This window comes from Anguilla anguilla, chromosome 13, assembly GCF_013347855.1.
Source record: "Anguilla anguilla isolate fAngAng1 chromosome 13, fAngAng1.pri, whole genome shotgun sequence".
NCBI lineage: Eukaryota > Metazoa > Chordata > Actinopteri > Anguilliformes > Anguillidae > Anguilla > Anguilla anguilla.
In genome coordinates this window covers 28344996-28364417 of record NC_049213.1, presented here as the reverse complement: position 1 = coordinate 28364417, position 19422 = coordinate 28344996, and the positions used below count along the sequence as shown (strand labels likewise).

The following is a 19422-nucleotide window of genomic DNA, read 5'->3' as shown; positions in this document are numbered from 1 at the left end:
TTAAAAAATGTATCAAACTGTGAAACTGATTGATGAATGGATGTATGTAAAAATTTAGCGGAAGAATACCAAGGCCCATGTATTACTACCACTAGAGTACAACTACTGACTCCTTCTCCTTGCTGGAGTAACACTCACTGTACTCAACTGAGAATGATTCAAAGACGAGGCAGAGAGAATCAGGTAGAAGGAAACCAGATCTGACACAGACAAAAGAACCCTTTTTTCTTAAAAAAAAAAAAAAAAAAAAAAAAAAATAGAACCCTTGGAATGTTTTATCCATCAAGTCAGTGGTTTTAATGCAATGTAACCAGCTATAGACATTTTTTTGCTTTATAGAAATCGGTACTTTGTTAGCAAAAAAGGTCTTACAGAGTTTATGAGTCCACTATGGCCAGACTCTGAGCTGTCATTTTCCTGTGCAGTATAGCAATTGTTTCCATCAATCTGGAGTGATAAGAACATTGACCTATATCAGGAAGTAATCAAAGTAACTGGAAGCAAGTCATTATCTGTGTTTTCTCATCTAATATAAATTCACTTTGCTTTTTTAATCTTCTAACGTCAAACGGGAAGCACATATTGATTTTGAGATGAAATATTAAAGTAATGCCGGGAACAATCATGTCCAGTTACATCACTTCCTATATGTCGCCATTTCATGGTAAACTGGCTACCAAAGTACCATTGTGTAATATATCACTAAACATTAATCAGCGAAGCAATAAATACATACACTGTCAATCCTTACAATATGATTAAAAAATCATGTGTATACATCAGCCTATTTGTATGAAATGAATCATCCTTTAGATCAGTGGTAGTCATTCTTGCCCCTGGGAGAGCTGCAGGCTGGCTGGTTTTCAGTTTAAAATCAGCACCTAGTTCAGACCAAAGAAAATAGGTGAGGTGAGTCATCTATGTAATCAACTACTTTAATTTACCCGTAAAGTGTTGAGTAACAATGAAAACCAGCACATCCTCTCCAAGAGCAAGAGGAAAGTGAACACAAGAAGGGCTTGCTGTGTAATTATAGATATTAAAAAAAGGGGCCAGTATCGGATCGATACTCAAATTTCTGTACTCAAAATCAGTATTGGGAATGGAAAAGTGATATTGGTGCGTCCCTATTAGCTAGCACTTGATGATGGAATGCAAATGGAATCGTTAAAAATACATTGCTAATACATCCATTTTTTGAATAGTGTTTGATAACAAAGAGAACAGCATGCTGTGGCAATGTGTTAAATTGCAAGTGTTGCAAGTGTTAAATTAAGCCCTTGACAGGGCAGTGCATTAATGCAGTGTAGCAGTGTGCTGGTTGAAAAAAAGAGCAAACTGCAGGACCCAATTACTATGGATTCCTCAGCTAACTGTGGGTTTGGATCATCAAAAATCCATAGAACTCAGACAAGATGTCAGAGACAGCTGACACAACCCTAGTGTGTAATTGGCAATTGATTAAAATCATTTTGCAGCTTTTATGTGCCGTTGTGTAGCTGTGATGAAGCTAAACAGATAACAATTTAAATCAAATATTTTGGACTGTTTTAAATAATTGATTTTACATGCTTCAAGATTTTGCAAAGATTAGAATATTTTACACCCAGTTCTCGAAAGCCTGAGGTGGTATTGTACCTATTATATATTTATATATCAATATGAGTCTTAACTTAATTAGGAGTCTAGGGATAGCTACATCATTACCTCAGCCAGAAGCACCACTCCCCCACCACCAGATTTACCACAAATCCCTGCACACTGCCCCCTGAAATCCGGTCTTCAATAATGAAAAACAGTAAACAGTGCAATTTTAACCTCTCTGAAAAAAAAATGAGCACTAACATTTTAGCCCTAAATGAGGCTAAACGAGGACAAAAGCTCTGGTTTGTGTCCTTGGGGGAGGCTGTTGTGTTTAATGGAGGGAACCTCCTGCTTGCACGCTTCGAGCGGCTGTGATAACACAGATATTTCCCACAGACACACTGGCACTGGCTTCAGATGAGCCTGCGAATCTGTCGAAAGAGCAGAAGAGGGGCGGCCATTACTGTATCCCAGGTCCCCGGGTCTGCAGCTCCCGCTCTAATGATGATGACTGTGGGGCTGCTGTGCTTTGCATTCCACCCACGACCTGCTTTACAACAGCATCCATCTCTCGCGGTGCTGGTGCTGCTCGCAGTGCCTTTTTCTCTTCCTCTTTTTCCCTTTGCCTTTCTTTTCACTGCGGGGTTGTTTCATCGAATTCCAGCCTTTCAACCGCACTGGCTTTCTCTGAATGTTCTCTTTGCAGCTTCAGTTATCTAAGGCCCATCATCCTTGAATGTTGCATGCGTTAGAGAAAGGAGGGCACCGTGAGCACCCAGCCAGTGTTTTTGGCCAGTGCGTTTTCACCCAGTCCAGACACTCAGGTCCCTGCCAGTCACACATGAGGTCAGCCAATGAACTCAGAGCCTTCACTGTTCTGCATTTGATGTGGTTTTCCACCCATATAACCTCATTACTAATCTAATGCACCCACGCTGATAGATATAGGTCTCCATAAGTCCTGCCATAAAGACCCTCAGCCCCAATCTTTTTTATTAAAGTGGAGGAATGAGAGCCATATACCTGCATATCACATTTCAATGTAATTTTCTGTGTGCATTTGAGTAGAGAAAATCTTCATCCATTGCCGTTTCAGCACTGCATTGCTAGATTCCATTGAAGAGTGACTTAATGGAATTTCTCCTTGATATTCTGCTCTAGCCTTGTGTGGACCCAGGTTCCAGCTGCCACACTTCACAGCCCAGGGACAGGTAGACATGACTTTGCTGCCAATGCTCAGGAACAAAGTGCAACGTACTGTGCGAAAACAGAGCAGTTATTACCGTCCTCCACCTTATCATCTTCACAAATGGGAATATTGTCCCAAGACATTTCCATAACACTCCCCCCCCCCCTTTTTTTTCCTTTATGTAATTGGCTTGGTATAGATAGGAGCTAAAGAAGAGAAGATCAAAGTGAGTATTCATTTTCATATTATCTGAACAAGACTGTGGTTTTACTAGCTTAACAAACTTAAAGTGATTTTTCCATAATTTTTTTAAATTTGTGTGTGTGTGTGTGTGCGTGTGTGTGTGTGTGTGTGCGCGTGTGTGTGTGCGCGTGTGTGTGTGCGTGTGCGTGTGTGTGATTTTATTCCCAAGTGCACTTGCATAGAAGTTATAAACTCTTGTTCTGCGACACATACATCAGATGAATTTGTTTTCAGTTCTTATTATGACAGAAGGACCAGTTCATGTTCCTCTGGTAATAATATTGCCTGAGAGGACATATTAATATATAAGAAAGCAAGCTAGACAGGGAAAGGAAAGCAAAAAAGAACACACTCATTTAATACAGTATATACACGCCTAATATATCAAGCGTATTTAGCTTTTGATGTGTCACAGAGTATGTGTGACATTTTACATCAATGGTGACAATTTCAGTTATCTCAAGAGGGTAACTGCAAAGAAAGAGTGTACTGATTTAAATCTGTCACATTTACTTTAATTATTTCATTTATTTAAAAACCCATTTGTTTAATTGAACTATTCTTCCTGGGTTAAAACACAAATATTGTACTACAGATACATACAAATTGAAGTAACGCACAATAATTACATGAAGGTACAAAAAATGTTAATAATTTTAACTCACAGTTCAAATAATGACAACAGTATTGACTGCACTTACATCTTGGCCTGTCTTTTGAATACTTGCATATCCTTGGTTAATTGTACTTCTGGTACTGAGCTCTGCCTCCATTTTGCAGCATGATGTATAAATATGTGGCCCTCACAGTTTCTTTTTGTTTTTGGTGAATTAAAAAATTATAATTTAATGTAGTTCATAAATAGCAAATGTACTGTTTTGCAAAAAACAATAAGTCATAACAATTAAGCGAAGGATCATCAAATAAATAATGTGCAGTCTCTGCACTAGTCTTTACTGCAGCTTACCATGGTTCATGTCCTGCTTTCTCCTAGAGGGAAAACGTGTATTCTTCATGTTTGGGATTATTGAGCACACAAATAGAGAGTATATTTAGCTCTGACCGGGCTGGACTGTGAATACTGTGGGGAAATGTGGGGAAAACAGTGAGGGCACTGTTCAGAGGCACAGCTCTGACTGAAAGCAGTGAATCACACTTCAAGAGCCAGCAAACCATGTCCATATTCAGCAGGAGGAATGCAGACTATTTCCTAATGAATGGAGAGGATCTTGTCTGAGTGCCCTCCATACACTGTAGATGAAAGGCTGGTGCTTGGGGGGGCTTGCCCTGGCACACTCAAAACCAGACCCTCTGCTTCCCTCTCACCACAGGTGGTAGTAGGGCTAAACGGTGCTTTCCCATTTCAGAAGATATCAGGAGACAACACAGGGAGGTTATAGTGGTTATTGGTTTCCTTATGGGATAGTAATAATATTAGGTATGGAGTACTGGGGGTGTAGTCGGGGTTCCATGTGACAGGAACAGAAAGCAACATGACAACAGGGAGTCAGAACAAGAGGACAAGCTCAGCAGGGGAGATAGTGCTGAATATTCCAGACATGTTCCTCACAATTAATATCCGACAAAGGATGTGCGGGATGAGAGAGTGGAGATGAGGCTCGTGTTCTACAAGACAGCATCTGTGAGAGTGCTCCTTTCGGAGCTCTCTGGAGACAATGAGGAGCAGTGCCTGTGGACAGGTTTGTGTGGTCAGGAGCACGAGTGCCAGAGCCATAGGCAACTCAAACTCTGGTAATTTCATCACTCCATAGTCCCCGCTGAAGCAGGTTGCCAATGGAAATCATGTACAGCTACAGCCAATGGAACTTGAGGGGGAAAAACAGGCTTTAAATACATGAAACCTGAAAGATTCAATTTGGTGGTGGGCAGGGAATGATTGCAAATTATGCCTGAGGGAGCTGTCGGATATGCAATTGACTCTGGTTGTCAATCAAACCCAATCATCTGCAAAGCTGGAACCACTCACCCTATGGTGGCTATCATCCTGAAAATGCATTCCCTTAAGCATGGCACTTGAAAACAAGGGAGATGTAGTGAAATATAGTTAGAACACCCTACCAAGCACAGAATATTTTGTCATTTGCTTGAATTAAAATTTGATAGTGAATTCTACTAAGAAGTTTGAGCATATTACCCCAGTGCTCGCATCGCTTCACTGGCTACTGATTAAGTATTAGATAGATAGTAAGGTTTTGCTTCTGACTTTTAAAGCTTTGCATGGATTTACATCAGTACATAACTAATATGTTACTATCCTTTAAACCCACAAGGCCACGTCCTTCTCAAGATGTAGGCTATTTTGTACTTCCAAGAATATCTAAACAATTGACGGGTGGAAGAGCTTTCTTCAATAGAGCCCCACTGCTGAGGAACACCCTTCCAAAATGTATCAGGGAGTCTGACACAATTTCAATATTTAAGTCTACGGTAGATAAAAATGTACCTTCATGATCAGAATTATAGTCTGTTATAGTCTGAAGGCAGGGTAGAAAAAAGCGAGTAGCCATAGAGTATTGCGAGATGCCATCCTTTCCTTTGTGTCATCTGTCAACAGTAGTAACCCCACTTTTTCTGGGCTGGCTCTTGATATGTGGGCATGTTTGTTTCCCTCTCATGACTGCATAGGTTCTCAATTTCTCTGTCCTAGCAGCTATGCATCTATATAAAATCACTGCTCGGCCAGTTTCCATGTTTGAGCTGAGACATCCCAAGGATATCCCAAGCCCGCCATTGCTGAAATAATACACATGGCTATTCCATCCTGACGAACAGCAGGAAACTTTCAGAAAAACAGAGAGGCAAACTCACCAGAGCCAGATTAATCAAAAACAGCCTTTCCCATTAATTCCCCTGATGAGATTGTTCCCTAGTTCAGGCAGTCTGACTTCAAAGATATATTTCTGCAAGAATCTTTCTATTATTTATTGATTTGTTTTGTTTTCAAAGCCACTGCCTCAAGGCTTTAGGCTACTGTGAATTGTCTAGGCACTGTGATTAGACTGAATTGTGTGATATGTGTGCTGGAGCTTTATTTATGTAGGAACGGTAAATCCATCATTTTAATGAATCTGATTTAAAAAATTGTTCTCTCAATGGATAAAACTTATGCTGAATATAATCCTGTTTCCTGATCCTTCAGAGACAAGTGGTTGGTAGACATGCCATATTCAAAACCCGCTACCCCCTCCCCCACTTAAAGAGCCAGAAGATTTATTCTTGAGTTTCACAAACTATGAGCTCATACTGTATGAGAAACAATGGAAGACACACATCTGATTTAATCAACTGAATTTCCATAAGCTACTTTCTTAAATGTCTGCAGCCATAATATTTTACTGGTATCTCTTGGGATCTGAACAGATTGAAAGGCCTCCCAGTTCAATTACCAAAAAAAAGAAAGAAAGAAAAAGACGCAGACACCATGTTGATTCTGCTGACTTGGAAAACGAGAATGGAAAACCTTGGGGGCTGCTCATAATTGAAAATATAGCCCAGTGGAGAGAGCCATCGACAGCAAGACACTAAGAAGCATGTTTTTCCTACCATTCATTTTTTAGAATTATAATAACCATTCAAGAAATTTCATATCAATAATGTCAGCACCTGGGAAACAAGGTAATTTCCTTCATGTTTATTTATTTATTTATTTATTTATTGAAAGGGACAATGCACGAGAGCAATGACACATTGTTGAGGGAAACAGTGCTGACATAAGCCCTTCTGAAATGGTAGCAGATGATTGGTTCTACCATACTGTACTTCACTAAAGAGTAAAACATCAACAGGAATATAAATGACCCTCTCCTGGAAGACTCCAGAAAAGCAAGTAAAGGAACACTAGGCTGTAACTTTAAATTAGTCCCACTGCAGTGCATATCTGAAGACACACGTAAGAAACTACACAAATGCCCCCTCTCCAAATCTAGCCAGACCAAACTAGTACCACCATGATGCCCATGAACCAACTTGCACAATTAATCAATTACATCCAACTGTTTTATTTTAGAACACAAATATACATTACATATATATAAATATATGTATAAATAAATGTACATATACATATAACACTAAATTTTGAAGCAATTTTGCCACTATAGGCTCCTGTGTTTGTCATCTGTAATGTTCTGTGCGACATGGACTCCATAGATTATCTAACAGATTATCTAAGCAAGGTTTTCCATATTTATTTTTGTCTAATGAGATAGTATAGACTCAACTATTGTCAAAATTAAAGGAGTAGTCGCTATATAAAATCAAAATTTTCTGATTATTATTATTATTATTATTATTATTATTATTATTCAAATGATATCAAACCCAGAATGTAATATCAGTTCATTTAGCTGTATATTATAATTTGTCTCCATGAAACTACCAATTAACATGATCATATGCTTCTAAATGTCACAGCAATCCAAATCCAAGAGGATATTCACACTAACATATGTTGGGGAGGGAAAGGGTAAAATCATGATGCACTGCTCCAACTGGACTGGCCTGTATTTTTTCCAGAGATTATTCTCCAATGCATAAATCTGCCCATTCAAAAACTGAAAAAAAAATGGACATGGGGAAATCGCATACGGCTGTGTTAGGTTAGCTTGTGTAATGACCTGATGTTTTCATCCTTGTTCACAGAACATTAACAACCGCAGGTGTTTCCCGTGTTCTTTCATGACATTTTGAACATGCCCCCCGGCTAATGGAGAAGGAGCTCTCTCAGGTCCCTGTTCAATCTAACCGCAATGCACTTTGTCCATATATCTGAGTTATGAGTGTACGTGACTGCTATGCACTTCCATGTCTTACTCATCGCTTTCCATTAACGTCAGTGGCCACTACGCTCATGACGAAAGGAAATGTGCGACACTTGCTGAATGAAGGGACAGCATTGTGGCTACATGGAAAGGCCTTTGTTTGGATGATTTAAAAAAAACAATTCTGTCCCATATTCACCCACTTTGGAATGCACTTGTAAGCCTGTCTCACCATAGTAACCTGCTCTGACCTTTCTGGAGAAGGCAGAACAGTGCACATTCTCCTCCAGTGCTTGTACTGAGCATGTACCCGTTCCCATCCCTTAGCACATTTTTATTATATACTTATTTTTGGACTGGATTTTCCATGCCTAAACATATGGCCAAGCCGTGCCCATTCCCCTGCCCAAATACTGTATATGAATGCTAGATGTTAGCCGTATTGAGATATTGAGCCTCATTCACGAAACATGTGTATGATCAAATTAGATCTAAAATGGCGTGTAAGAACATTTCCAAGAACATTTCAGCATTCTCTTATCTATATTTCTTCCTGGATGTTCCTTTATGCAAATCACATGAACAGGATTCTGCAAAAAAATTTACAAACAGCCAGCATTCATCATTCATACACCTGGTATATGCACAGCATTACAGGCTTATAGCAGGTGCTCTTATCCAGAGCAACTTACACAACTTTTTACATAGCATTTACATTGCATCTATTTATACAGCTGGACATATACTGAAGCAACGCAGGTTAGGTCCTTGCTCAAGGGTACAAGGGCAGTGCTTTACCTGGGAATTGAACCTGTGACCTTTAGGTTGAAAGACCAGCTCCTTACCCATTATACTACACTCCCACATAAAAACAGAGATCTGCACATGCGTCATGAATCCCATATTGCTTTTTAGGGGTTTTTGTGGGAACATTTTTAAGAACAAAAGTAAGAATAATTTAAGAAAAGTTTTGTGAATGAGGCCCATTGTGTGGCACAGCCGTCACTGAATGCACTTTATAAAGGCCCTTGTAAAACACTACTTCCGTAGATCCCAGTTTGCCTACGGCATAACTGTCATACCCATGTTATTTACAAAACTAATTCAAGAGCAGTACCTTAGGGCAAAAAAGTAACATACGGAAGTCTGACAGTCTTTGGAAGTACATCCTGTCTGGCTACAAAGCCCTTTTCTCACATCTATAACCATATTCATGGAGTGCTGAAACTTTGTTAAGCTTGGGAAATAATTCAGCAAGCTAGTTATGACTCACTGACTTCTGAATCAATCAAAGTGCCATGTTGAGTTCAAATGAGTCAGTAATGGACAGCACACGGCAGTTCCACCCAATAGGTGACCCGTGAAGACATGCATTATATTATTTGCCGTGTTGGCTGCATCACACCATTATTTTAGGGAAAACATATTTGCACATGTTCATAGTTTTTTCAGCTGACAGAACTTTCCAGACAAGCAAAGGTCTATTAGGAAGAGACGCGTGTTCAAGAATAGCTGTATAAAGTAATTTGCCTTCTGATACGGTCACCCAGGAGATGTACAAGTTATGCGGGGAGGAAGCGGACATGAGCACAGAGACTGCTGAGGGCGGAACAGACAGAAAACATGATTCTTTTTGGCACCTTAAACAGTATCAGTGATTGTGGCGGCATATGGGACCGATGCAGGCACAAGACTAGAGAGCCACGTCTGTCCCTGCGGAGATGGAGCGTAGCGAGGATTGGATTGGGGTGGGTGAGGGGCCGGCTGCCGTATAGTCCATTGTGTCCAAGTCTGTGTTTATTAAATACACAAGGGGCCCCTCAGCCACTGACCGTGGAGAATGTTCACACACCAGAGCGGAATCGACACAGCACACCATCCCAAGATCAGCGCACACAAATACAAATCCCGCCATTAGCTAGCCTCCAGGAAACCTATATCACTTTAGCTGCAAGAGCATCTATAATCATGATTGCGGCATTAAAAATAAATGGGGTTATTTAATCTTTTTTTTTGGTTCTGTACCCAAGACCCCTTATGCAGAGCTAACAAGGTCATATGCTTTTCCACAGCTCTGTAGGAGTTTCCTAGATTAAATTAGCAATGATGAGCAGAATAGCCGCCCCTTAGTTCTCCATTGATGAATGGTTTTGGGGCCTAACTGCTTTGGCAGTGTTCTCACACTGCGTTTCCTATTTTGGGGAGAGGGAGAAATGGATCAAGGCTGTGTTATGGCCTTCTGTTCAGGGGACTGCCAATGTACCAAGGGCATGCATAATGGACATGCCCTTCTTACAAAAGTAAGTTCAACATTTTGCTTTTACCTTAATATTCTGATTAAAAAAATAAATGTATAAAAAACATCTGTTTGTCAGAATACCGTTGTATTTGTCTTGGAATTTAGTATGCAGTTTGGAGAGTGACGACAAAGGGAACACTTTATCCTTTTTGACTGTGCCAACACCACATTATTTAAAAAAATTACAATCATATTTCTTATAAACTGAGGATAGCTCAGCACAAGAGAGTTTTGGGGTGTGGAACTAGCCTACATGCTGAGGCTCAACTAAGCTGGCAAATAACTTCCTGTCCTCAAGCTGTTTTATTGTATTCATCTTAAAAGTTGAATTATTTATGGTTTACAGAAACTCCTTTTGGCTTCCTATCATGTTACCGATACGAGACATTTCACAACTCCTGGAGGAAAATAGGGGAAAACTAAGTACACACCAATGTTACAGGCTGGTTTCACAAATAAGCAGGAAAAAAAATCCAAAACACACAGTGAAATGCACATATTGGCAATTCACAAGATATAATCTGTAAATTTAATTTTGCCTTTAAAAATAATTGCCTTAATTTATGATCTATTACCGTATCTATCGATTTACTACGCACAGGAAATGCCAAAGTGGTTTATTCAATTAGTGGCTTTGGGTCTTTGATGACTTCCTCCACAGATGAAGAATATCAACTGCTGTTAGCGCAGTGTGTTTACACGCTTGCATTATAAAGCAAACCTCGGAGCAAGCCCCTCATGTAATTTTATTCTAATGAGGGTCGATCAGCACGTTGATCTTCCATGCGGGGATGGCAGCGTGGCTACAAAGCTAAAGAGGCCGTTACTATGCCGCGCGCAGTTTGGCCGAGCTCACGCTGGCGACTGGGCCGCGAGCCACTGTGTTGGAGGCCTCTCTGCTGGGATCGCCCCGCTCTGTCTGCCCAGAGCACCCACAGGAACAGCGAGCGCCGTAATGAGGTCTCAGGGGGAGCCCCGGCCAGAAGGCACGGCTGTTGCTTTCTCCGAGCTGAAGTGGCCGCCATGCTGCCGCAGAGAGAGGCTGGCCGCAGACAGACGGACATCGGGGATGCTTTAACGCGCCAGTGCGGGGGAGGGGTTTTATTAGGGCCATGCCTCATTCCCAATAAAAAAAGATGAGGAAGCATTAAACACAAATCATGTGATGCGGCTGACTACAACAAACACGCACACACACTCACACACAGGCACACACACGTACTCATGCACACACACACACACACACATGCACACACACACACACACACACATTCACACACACACAGGCAGGACATTTATGTTGAAACACCAAGTGTTCCGGGTTCCTCTCAGGTGTATGCATGAGATATAACCTGGCAATGGAGTAAGCACCTAGTCATAGGATTAAAACACGCAACTGTGATGTAATTTTTGTAAAGATGGCAACATGGATGTATTTTTCTATCACAGGATCTAGTATAATAATTCTTGGCTGACAAATCTGACTGCAGCTACATTGCTTGTTTGATGCATTCACTTTGACAAAGAACACCCATGCCTTAGGAATCTGGTGCATATAAACAACTGGGAAAAAAGATAAGATATTATTAAGGTTTTCTTCACATTTGAGATGCCACATAAGACTTTGGGCTTGTGTTCTGATTGAGGGGACTTATACTGGGTTTACAAACAATAGCCGATGGTGATGGGAAAAGCTCAGGATGGCTTTGCTGGTTCCCATCATACCTATCAACCTGTCATGCATCTGTGAGGCTGTCATTTTCCACATCCCCTATCATCCCATTTCTCTCCTTAAACAGTCCCTGGGGTCGTTCCACAAACATGCCCCCCCGCCCCCTCCTCGCCCCCACATACAGGCAGGCGCGGTGCCGTCTGTGAGGACGTTCAGCCAAAGAGGCAGACTGCATAACCCCACGCCTCAACCAGAACACCCGCCATTTTCACTTCTGTGTGGAAACACTATTGAATCACAATCCTTAGATAACCTTAGATAAAGGAAAATATTTGCCAAGTGAACCTCTAAAATATGGAAGACAAGCATTTCATTCATGGAGGTGAGTGCTCAGATCATGTCTGTCTTTAATTGAAAATGCATGCTTTATACACACCTGTTTCCTTTATGCCATTAATTCTGGTTAAAATTCCTACCACTGAAAAATATGTGTATTTATGTGTAAGGGCAATGTAAATATGACTCACTAGGCCTATATAGACATTGGGAAAGGTAAGAATGAGAAAGTAAGAGAAAGATTTGGTTTGAAGAAATCTTTTAGTTCCTTCACAAAAAATGACTGTGCTTTCAATGCACACGATTTCCTGAATGCAGTCAGGGAACATACATTTTTACATTCTTTTTTTACTGCTAACATTTTCTATTAAAACAACGATGGCACATTTTTCAATTGGATGTTTTAAACAGTAGTCGCATAGTAAGTCAGAGTTAAATTGATTAAAATCTGAAGCAGGCTTGTAGTCTACTTCAGAGCATTTTGGAACAATATCTCAAGCCTGGTGCCTCAAGCAAGTGCAGGGGAGCCTATGCCAGCCAAACACATTGCCCTCCTCTATTACTCCCTCCGGAATATTATGGGAACAGAGAACCCTGAACATGTGTGATAACATTGACCTCCTCTTGGGTTTGTCCTTCAGTATTACCTTTGCAGATTAATAGTGCGTGTAGCCTGGCTGTAATTGCTCATGTCCGCCCAGTAGCCCCAATAATGCACTGATCTGTTAAATAAGATATGAGCTTGAATTCTGGGGTGATCTCAAGCTCCTACCCTTATGTCTGTATATATCCTTTCCCAGTCCCCCCACAGAATAAACAAATTCCCTTCTTCTGTCTTTCTGGCACTTCTTATTGAAAAGCGCGAAGCGATCATGGGTTGTAGGGATACATAAATATTTAATGAAACCAGTTTTTATTATTATTTCCTCCCTCCCCAGAACATACAGGATGTGTCTGCCCCCTGTCACAGGCAGTAAATATGAAAGCAGGTGCCTATGGGAGACCTGCATTGCTTTGAGGGTCGTCTCCCTAAGGGAACACAAGTCAGTGCTGTAATTGCTCACACCAGCAAAGCCTCAATTAAGCTTGTTGTGTCGCTGGGGCCCAGTAAAGGGTCTATAGTATCACCAAATGTTACTAAACACTCTGTAAATTGTTTCCAGGGTTCCACAGAATCTGAGTAACAAACTAAAAGAGAAAAACAGCAGTGTCAAATAATAATAATAATAATAATAATAATAATAATATAACATTTTATATTATATATACTGTGTATATATATATATATATATATATATATATATATATATATATTAGGTGGTGCCATTTGGTGGCTTTTGGTGCATTGCTATCTATGGATTTTATTTTGTCAACAATAAAGTCAAGTTTGTCCGACACTTATTGACTTAACCATCCATATTATGTACCAGTCAAACATGTACTAGGTTAGGGCCTGACATTCTGACAGTCTGCTTTCAACATGATGCTGTCTGAGAGCAGTCAATTCAACCAGAATAAAATCACTGCGTCACATAAGACATCCTGTTGCCATCACTATGTATTAAAACATGAAAACATCACTGACACTAAAAGCCCTACCCTTGTGTCTCACTTTCTGTTGTGGTTTTGATCTCTATATATTTTTGGCTGGACCGCAACAGCGGGGCCAGCCCTACAAACGCGAATGTCTGTGACTGAGTGAGTGACTGAGTGAGTGATGAAGTTACACCATTGGTCGGCTGGATCACGTGTGTTAGGTCCAGCCATATACTAGGTTTAACCTTCTATTTAACAGCTAGTTTAATACTCAGGCTATAATCTGACAACCACAAAATCTATTTGGACCAATAGATTCCGAAAATGTTACCTCCCTATTATCACTGCACATTTTATATTGACATTGGGCTGGCCAGCAGAGGATGGGCTCCCCACCTATATCTGTGTTATTCCTGAAATTTATTCCCACTGGGGACTCTTTCAGTATTTTTCATCTCACTGGGGATTTTTTTAAATCTAACCTTTTAGATAGAAACATTTTCCCTTAAATTTATGGGGGTTCAGATCTGGTCTTTCCCACTTTTCCTACTTCCTGATTTTCCATAAAGCGTCTTTGTGACAATGTCTCAGTCAAATGTTCTATACAAGTAACATTGACTTGATTTCAATTTCAGATAATCAAATCCCCCTCCAATTCCCCTCATCTGCTCCAAATGTTTTCCCCATCCGATGCCAGTTGGATCTAGTTGCCAGTAGCTAGATATTCGGCTGTCAGCTGTAATGGCCAAAACTCCCAAAAGGCAGGATAAATATCACACTGTCTTGTGCTACAAAGCCCGCAAAGTTGTTACAGTAATTTAACAGCAAAGGTGTCTTGGCTGAACTTCAGTTTAATACTTTACAATGTGAAAGCTCTAATTATTTGGTGATAATAATGTCTGTGGTTGGAGGAAAAATAAAATGATAAAATGTTTGCCTGAAAATATGGCACGAATTTGACTTAAAGAAAAAGTGCCAGAGAGAATGACTATGGAAATGTGCAGTAATTAGACCAAAAAGCAGCAAGGTAACTCAGCTACCTTGCAGAATGGCCAGTTTCTGTGTTCCATTGCCTGTGCTGTTTGAGGAGCCGTGTGAGTCGACTGAAATGTAATTATTCTGCTGTTCATTTGTAGCTCTCATGCTCTCCTCTCAAGTGCTGCCATAATCTCTTACAAGTATCTATGTAATCCAAACATTCCAAGCAAAACTCTTAAAAGCATGACAGATACTGCACTAACCTCACTGGTGTGACCTGCAGTAAGAGAAAGACTGCATATTTGAGAAATTTGGGTGTGAGTTTCTGAGAGGAAAACTGTGTGTGTGACAGTAAATGTTAGCCTGTTTCAATATACAGTATGTGTGAGGTAGTATGTGTCACCGTGATAGCGTTATTGCATGGATTTGTGACTATTTTTGTATAGTTAGCTTGCCTGTAAGCTTTTATTCATAGACCTACACTTCTAATGGACACAACAGCTTCTCAGATTCTGTGCTGGGGCCGCTAGGTGACTCACCCTGCTAAGGCACTGTTCTAGTGCATGCATGGGCCGCACGGTCTGGCATAAAATCTGCATTGCACATAAAACTGTCTGGGTCCATCAAAAACATGGTCTAAAACTGAAATGATGAAAAACCCAGATATACGCTTTAAACTGCACAAGTTTGTTCCTTCAATTCATGCCTGTCGATAACAGAAGTCGTCACAGCGAGCGCTGATATATATGATTAGGCATTCCAATTTAGGGAGAAACAGGAGTAAACAGCATTAAAGAAACTTTGGCACATTTGTACAGTATGCAGACCGGCTGCATGTTGGCTGAAACAGAACAGCGGGGAGCTGGTGGACCCCTGGACTGCCCAATTACTGGCTCTCCATTGAGCTGGACCAGAGTGAGAAGAATTCAACCTACTTCTTAGAAAAAGCCAAAGTGGCCTGAATAGACAGAGGGTTCGAGGAACGAGCTGTTCCAAGCGCGCTGAGAGAGACCCCCTTTTTAACGGGGAGGGGGGTCAATCACGAGGTGCTGACCGAGTCATTGTAAAACACTCGGCCGGGCTCGCATTGAAAACATGTCGTTGTGATGTCGTTGCTACATCATTTCAGTCCTCTCTTGTCTTCTCTGAATAACCACTTGGGAGTATATATATGACAAATCCCATTGCCGAATATCAAACCGAGCAGTTGCATGCTAGTGTGGAAATAAAACATAACCTGTTGTTTGATCATTACACGGAATGCACCAGATGAGTGCTGAGATGTCACTGTGACCTTCATTTCAAGGATTTTATAAGTGACACTGCACTAGAACAAGGCAAGAGATAAATCAGCCAAAAAGAAGAAAGAAAAATTGTGTAAAGATGTGAAGACATTTACACTCAAAGGTCATCGGTAAGAATGCTAACTCCCCAAGGCTCCAGTGCAGCATGATTTTTACTCATGTTGCTTTTTCCTCTGATAACTCCCTCTCAGCCAATCCATTTTTAATGTAGCCATTTAGGGCTAATGGTCTGAATTACTCTACCAAGAATGCTGAGGCAGGCAATACGTGATTCATGACACTCATATCCATCTTTGTACGCAGCAAAAACCAATCACCAACTTTCCCATCAAATCCAAATCAATTTCTCAGCATAAAAAAATATATAAAACACTGAAATACAATAACACCAATCCGATCTTTACAATGTGACTAATTGTTGTTATCAAAAGTGCTATTACTTACCTAATTACAGTGTCAAGCAAGCCCCCATGTTGTACATCTCCCATCACAACCTGAAACTGTGTGTCAAGCAATGACTAATTGACATGAAATGAGAAAAATAATTAAGAGCCGGGAGATGCCACGGTTCATTGACTCACGACCATCGGGTAGGCCCCGTACTCAATGTAGTCAGAGTACCCCTGAGAGCACGCGGCCATTGTTATACCACAGACATCTTGTCAAGGTGAATCACGGAGATGGTCCCGGTTAAACAGTCAAATCTGAGTAAAATGTGAGAGAGCTGAGAAAGGATGTGCAAAAAATAGCACAGCGATTACTGACCAGAACAATGTGCAGTCGGTGATCTGTGCTGTGTTCTCTAAGGTAATTCAAGGCAGGGACTCATCCTGGCCCCACAGTATTTGCGAATCAGAACACACAGCCTTTGTGTGGCGCAAAACAAAAGTCTTTTCAGGGATTTTTAAAGGGGCTACAATCATTTGACGTTTAACTGTTTAAATGGGAAGCACCATCAGCAGACCCACCCACAGAAATAGTAATAAAAATAAGAAACAAAAGCACAAAGCCTTTCAGATATAACCTGCTGTGTTGTTTTGGGTAAATAGGCTTCTTCTTTCACTATGTTGATACGTGGTGCATAATGGGTAAGGGAAAGTTGCAATTACAGGCTCAGAAGAAACAGATGTGTGAGATATAGGCTAGTTACTGCACAGTCTCTGTGATGTTTCTACAACAGCAACATTCAGAACATTCAAAAGATTTGTTTAACAAATCTAGGGGTTTTTACACAATAATACCAATAACACTGTAAGCACATATGGGCAGTAATGCAAACAACATTAAGTTTTCAACATTAAAAACAACATTTTATTTTTCTTTAGGATTTATGTTAAATGCATTAAAAAAATAAAAAATAAAAAATACGGGTGTTTTGACCAATATGTCTATTGACCACTGAATTGCAAACTACAAATCATTTCCCAGTGCGTGCCCCAAATAACAAGGCTTCCAAATAACAGTAAAACCCGCACAAGCCTAGCCTCAAAAATCATGCAGCCAAAGGAGTCATAGGCTATTAAAACCAACATATCATGGCTGCAGTAAGAGACAATGATTGTGTTTGTGTGCATTCAATGATGCGGTACAATATATTTTCGCTTCAATTAAATACCTTTAAAGTAAATACCAAGTCTAAAACTACCTTGAACGATAAAACGCAAACTTAAAAGTATCATATCTTACACAATTACATGATTCTTATTATTCTCCCTGGCTTCAACCTAAAGATGTGGTAGGCTATTAAATTATTCCAGGGCAAAGCGAAGGTATGAAAAATATGGAAGGATAAAACCACTGCAAGTTGCACACGAACATAGACTCTAATTTATGCGAAAGGACTGGAAAGCCGACAGTACTGTTTCAATATGCCATGAACTGACCCGGGAAAAGTGTTGCTATGCAACAAACGGCTCTATGCTCGAGTGTTGGGAAAATCTAATCGAAACTAATTCAGTGGAAGATAACTGCCAAATTATAAAATTAGGGCGAACTAAAACATCTGGAAATAAGAGCTTGTGCAGTGTGCTTCGTAAAAGGCATGCCTTCGGTATGTGCTTCTATATTACAGTTGGCAGAATATACCTAAATCGCTATTGCAACTGCATCACTGCCGTAGAGGCTACCTTGTTTTACATAGTAGGCTAGCCCTGACAACTTTTCAAAAAGACTTCTGAAACTCTGGAAATGAATAATAAACACAGCAGATATCAGGCCAGAGCTTTTAACACACGTACTAAAACAGCAATTTAGAAAGAAAAAATGAATAACTCCTCACCTTTAAGAATCGCTCATTCCACTGCAGTGACAGAGAACACGTTTAAAGCTCTTCAGCTCAGCCGCGCTCGCTACAGTAGCAAAATGTGAAACGAGAGCGAGCAGGAGGAGCTTCGATAAGAGAATATTACTCCCAAGATACTATCCCTCTCTCACCAAAAGAGAGAGAAAAAATCGGTTTTCCCAAACAAAGACGTTAAAAGGAAGGGAACCAATCGTGACCAGCATCAAGAGCTTTTAGGAATCCATGGCAACCAGGAAGACCCTGCACAACTTCCCGACAATGTGAGGGTTCAAACTCCCCAATGACAGCGGCTCCGCATAGGATGGGTATTATTATCAAGACGCCGGGTCAAGTTTATTGTACTGGGGATATCGTGTGAATGGATGTGCTGACTCCTTGAATGGGCTAGATCAGCGGTCACAGACTAATGACAGCCTACAAGGGTATAGCCCCAGTTATTTTAAAATTAATTTGAAGAGTACAATTATGTGACAGAGGATACGTCCGTAAAATAAAACAAACAAATACGTATAATAGCCTAAGAATAATTAGCCTACGGAAAGACCGTATGCCAAAATGTATATGATTTGTGATTTTTTTTAAATTAGTTTTTTGTTTGTTTAAAATTATCGCATTGCAAATATGTTTAGTAGATTTCAGCTGGAAAATAAAGGAATTAATACATCTTTTTGCAATTTAGAAAACGTACAAATGCAGTGTTTATCCCCAGTAGTAACTCCTTAATAATGTTTGAAGCTTGGTAACATCAGGTGGCGACTGGGAATGTTTCAGCACCCTAGACAGCAACAGCATCAATATTTTGCGCCAACGATTGAGTGGGGAGTATCTGAAATTACACGCAACCTATAACTTGACGCGTTTGGGAGAAGGAAGTTTCGGTAATTGCATATTTTAACCGGAAGTTCAGTCATGTTCCGGCAAATAGACGATAACTGAATGAGGGAAGAACATTCTGGTTGCAAGGTTGCACTATTAGCATAACATGACATCACCCTCTGAACGTTTCCCAGAAAGATTATTCATTAAACACTGTTTGTGGTCGATCGTAGCGCTATCGAAATCAGCCAAAATATCAATATTTGTTTTCATTCATTGTCACCTGATGTAGGCACCTTTTCTTTAAAGTGTGAATAACCCAGAAGACAGAGTCAAATCTCTGTTTACAACATAGGGGCACCTGTCAAATAAATAGCTAAAT

The 19422-nt window shown here is 40.4% G+C and overlaps 1 protein-coding gene across 16 annotated transcripts in view; it reads right to left on the bottom strand.

Moving 5' to 3' along the window:
* chl1b (cell adhesion molecule L1-like b) overlaps positions 1-18557 on the bottom strand; it is a 74647-nt gene extending 56090 nt beyond the window's left edge. For 4 of the 16 annotated variants that reach the window (XM_035388841.1, XM_035388849.1, XM_035388848.1 and 1 more), the window contains exon 1: positions 18201-18556. The gene's annotated coding sequence lies outside the window, so the exon portion shown is untranslated. Of the gene's footprint in view, positions 1-16366; positions 16609-16687; positions 16707-18200 lie in introns of those variants that run through there. The other 12 variants (XM_035388853.1, XM_035388851.1, XM_035388855.1 and 9 more) reach the window with 7 other exon arrangements.
* Positions 18558-19422: the final 865 nt, after the last annotated feature.